The 4,534-nt window shown below is 42.1% G+C and overlaps 1 non-coding gene across 1 annotated transcript; it reads left to right on the top strand.

Moving 5' to 3' along the window:
• The first annotated feature begins 281 nt into the window (after positions 1-281).
• Positions 282-441, top strand: LOC114619346. Its single transcript, XR_003711126.1, has one exon. It is a non-coding gene; the product is annotated as a U1 spliceosomal RNA (small nuclear RNA).
• Positions 442-4,534: the final 4,093 nt, after the last annotated feature.

Here is a 4,534-nt window from a genome sequence, read left to right on the forward strand (position 1 = left end):
CCTCTGGTTCTCCTTCATCCATGGTTTAAAAGAGATCAAAGGGACTAGGAAGATGTCTCAGTTGATAAAGTGCTTGACCCACAAGCATGAGAACCTGAGTCCAACCCTCAGACACACGTGAAAAGTAGGCCATGGTGGTACCAGCTTGTGAGCCCCGTTGTGTGGGGGTGGAGTAAGGAGGTGGAGACAGGTGGATTCCCAAGGCTTTCTGGCTAGCCAGCCTTGCTGAACCAGCAAGCCCAGCAAGCACTCTGAGAGACCTTATTTCAAAAAGTAGACACATACTGACCTGGTAGCGGAGATACCATTACCACAAAGATGGCTTTCCCAGGGTAAGGCTTATCCATGGTACTCCAGGTGTGCTGGCCTCCACAGTCTCCCCAAATTCAGGAACCTCAGCCATATTATTGGAGTAGTGGCGCGCATTTGTGTGTGTGTGTGTGTGTGTGTGTGTGTGTCTGTGTGTGTGTGTCTGTGTGTCTGTGTGTCTGTGTGTAGGTATTTGTTAAAAGGATAGTGTAAATACACACATACGTACACACATGCATCAAAACAATCCAAATTAATCTACAGCCCAGACTCCATGACCCATTGTGCCTCTTGTAGTCTGAGATTTTATTCAGCTTGCCTACTGACATGACAGCTTGTCATGGATTTGTGGATGCTGGTGGAAGACTAGACTTCTAGATCAAAGACAAAAGCATAGCAAGTAACATGAGATTCATGTCAGCATCCATGTCTCTTTGCTCTCTAAGTCTCAAGGGACATAATAAGACAGCTCCATTACAGCTGCAGGTTCCCAGTCTTTCATAAGGGTCTACAAGCACACTTAACTTATTTATTTTCTCCAAAGGGAGACATTGCCTTTATTATATTCTGCAAAAACAGATAGACAGACAAATAAACAAACATCTTTCTCAGATGAAGGATACTAACTCCAACTTCTAGGTTGTTTGGTATGCAAATATCCCCACAGTGTATGACCCCAGGACGCTGTTGCTGGCCCACTAGCTATACAATGAACTCTAGTGACATGAACAGACTACAGTATTCACATAGAATGCCTTCCATTCCTTCCAGCTGTGATGAGTTTGGCCTTGGCGTCTGCAGTGAGATAGCACAGTCTCCACAGTCAGACTTCCTAGGCTTCTGTCTCAGGTATACGTGCTAATTGTGTGTCTTTGGGAAAGTTAGATAACCTCTCCAAACTTCAGTTTCATATACTATAAAATGTGAAAGATTCCCTACCTATAATAGAGGCACTTTCAGGTTATTATCAGGAGTATTTGAGGTAAAATACAGGAAGTAGCAAGTCCTCGGAAAACACAAATTAGTAAAGATCACAATTACTACCCAATATCATTAATGTTTTCTCGTGCCTTTTCCTGCTTGCTTGTATCGAACCCTAACACCCACCAGCTTCTTTGAGTTAAAATTCCAGTGCTTGCTGCTACCCTTTCACTGCAGCCTGGGAGCCAGCTTAACACTGGTGTGCTTTCCCCATTCCAGGAGTGGGCCAGCTATGGTTCATCTGCAGTTTATTTGGGGGAGTTGTTTTTTGTTGTTGAGCTAGGCCCGAATCTGACCCTGGACTTCTTATGTAACTGACAATGATCTTGAACTTCTTCTCTTACTGCCTTCTGCCTCCCTGCTGCTGGGATGACAGACATATGTCGATATATCTAGTTTATGCAGTACTGGGAATTGAACCCAGGACTTCATACATGCTAGGTGAGCACACTACCTACTGAGCTACATCTTCAGAGCTACAGTCTATTTTCAGAGCATAATCACATCTTATTATTTATATATCTTCTCTAGTTACTTTAATGCTATAAATCAAGAGCTGAATAGCAAAACCTAGACACTATTTCCCTTAAAGAAAAAAATAGTTTGTGGGTGTGGTAGTGTGGTTCTATTGGCAGAGTGTTTGCCAATATGCATTGGCAAAGTTCAAATGTAACACCAGTACTGTGTAAACCAGATGTGGTGGAGTATCCCGCCAATCCCAGCCCTGGACAGGCAGACACAGGAGATCAGGAGTTTAAGGTTATCCTTGACTATACAATGAGTTTGAAGCCAGCTTGGACTACGTGAGATCATGTCTAAAAGAGAAAGATATTTAAAACAAGAAAAGAGTTTGCCAACTCCTGCCCTATTCTATTCTGTATTGTAGCCACACCCAATGGACTTTTGGATGAGTTACCAATCACTCAGAAGACCCCTGCCATCTCTTTTCATTAGTTAAATTATCCCAAAATATTAATTAGTAAGGCATTAATTAAACCTTCTATGGATACCACTTGATACTCTTCTTATCTGAACTGTATAATAGCCCATCAATACCTCAGTCCATTTGATGAACTAAATATTAGTATTAGACAAAAATAGGATGCCTTCTTTTATTTTAAGGGAAATGTTCCCATAATGACAGGTTGCCCCCCACCCCGGGAATACACTAAAAATAAATTAGCCTTTCAAATAGGCGTGAACACAGATAGAATTATCACTTTCATTTTTCTCCAAAAATCTCCTTGACACGTTAATAACCCCCTAGTGGAGACAGACAAGAGATGACTGATGTGATGCCGAGGTTTGAATGATTTATTATCTATGCCTTTAATCCCGAGTGTCACAACTGTGCCATGAGATATGTCTTAGTCATTGTTGTAGCTGAGTATGTACTGTCTGCTGTTAGGCACTTGGTGATGAGATTGCGGATACCCACAGAGAACTTGCAACTTCATGAAATGCTCTTTCAGAACAGAGAGTCAGAATGTGACTTGATAAGCCAAGCTCTAACCAAATGACAGAAATGATTTTATCATAGTCAGAGATCAGGCTTCAACATCATTTGGAGAGACCAAACCACACTCAAAAGTTCAGAGAGAGAGAAAGGGTCTCTATGTAACCCTGGCTGTCCTGGAACTCACTATGTAGACAAGGCTGGCCTTAGACTTAGAGAGATCTACCTGCTTCTGCTCCTGAGTGCTGAGCTAAAGGCATGCACCACCACACCCAGCATCAGAGAGTGAATATTTTATAGGTACTGTTTGTTATTAGGAAAACAAGGTACTATTTTAGAAATCCTGAAGAGAAGTATTTTTGATCCCTTCTGTGTGTGTTTCCATCTTAGTCCAAATGTATACAAATATTTATATGTGGGTTCCTTCTCCGTGAGTGTTTGTTTATCTTGCTGTGTAGGAACAGGGCTTTGGGTCTGGGGATGTTAGGCATTACTGTGCCAGGTAGTAAAGTAAGAAGTTGCACATGTGTGTCTCCTGTTTATTGTTGCTGTTGCTACAAAGAAATATCTGAAGCAGACCAACTTTATCTTTAAAACAACAAGAGGAACTTGCTATGATGAAGCACTGCATCAGCCCTGTAAAAGTAGATCAATTAATTAATTAATTAATCAATTAATAAGGCTTGGTTTGGGGAAATGCCTTAGTGGGAAAAAAAACTCTGAATAGCAAGAGTCCTTGAGTTTGGTTTCCCATAAACCCCATTAGAAGTTGGGCATTGTTCCATGCACTTGTGACCTCGGTAATATACTGGGGAGGATGGTGATAGGAAGACGATGGGGCTTGCTGACTGCAAACCCAGCTTCAGACTCATTAAGAGGCCTTGTCCCAAGGGAAGAAGACAGGAAGTAACAGAGCATGATGCTCAATGTTGTTCTGGTCTGTGTGCACACATAGACACACACATATACACCACACAAATATCCACCACCCTGCATATAAACTACACGCACACACACACACACACACACCACCCTGCATATAAGCCTCATGAATGTATGTACACATTCAATGTAATAAAATATAAAATTTAAAGGGCTCATTGAGTTCCTAGTCCTGAAGGTTAGAAGAAAGGGCACTGGTTAGGCCTCTGTCTCTATCAAGGACATATGGGGACAGCTTTACAGCACAAGGACTTTACAGGAGGAAGAAATAAGATCACATCTCCAAACTGAAAGTTGGGAAGTGTTCTAGCTGTTTTCTGGCTCCTGCGACAGAACTCTCAACAGACAGCTCAGGGGTCTCAGGAGATTTACTTAATCTCTTTAAAGGCAAGGATCCCACCCGCCTAAGGCCTTCCCAGTGGGGCCTCATCCTCTGAAGCTTCTGCCATCTTCCAATTGGACCAAGCTTCCTTCCCACCCACAAACTACAGAACTTGGGAAAGTTGACTTGGTTTGTTGTTGTTGTGTTTTTATTTTGTTTTGGTTTGTTTTTTTTATAATATCTTGTTCCCTGCCTGACGAAGATCTTGAATTAATTAACCTGAGTTGGGGGTCTTAGCTCAGGGTTTTGTTGGGAGTAGGTATTTGTTTGTTTGAGACACTGTCTCCTTACACAGCCCAGGTCAACAACCTTGAACTCCCATTCCTCCTGCCTTGGTTTCTCAAGCGCTAAGATTACAGGCATGCACTGTCATTCCTCGCTTTGGATCTAGGTGTTACAATAAAGTTCCACAGATGACTTCATGCCTGGTACTGTAAAACTGGTCAAAAACACATTTGGTCTCA

The sequence above is a fragment of the Grammomys surdaster genome, unplaced genomic scaffold, assembly GCF_004785775.1.
Source record: "Grammomys surdaster isolate TR1022 unplaced genomic scaffold, NIH_TR_1.0 149, whole genome shotgun sequence".
In the NCBI taxonomy this organism is placed as follows: Eukaryota; Metazoa; Chordata; class Mammalia; order Rodentia; family Muridae; genus Grammomys; species Grammomys surdaster.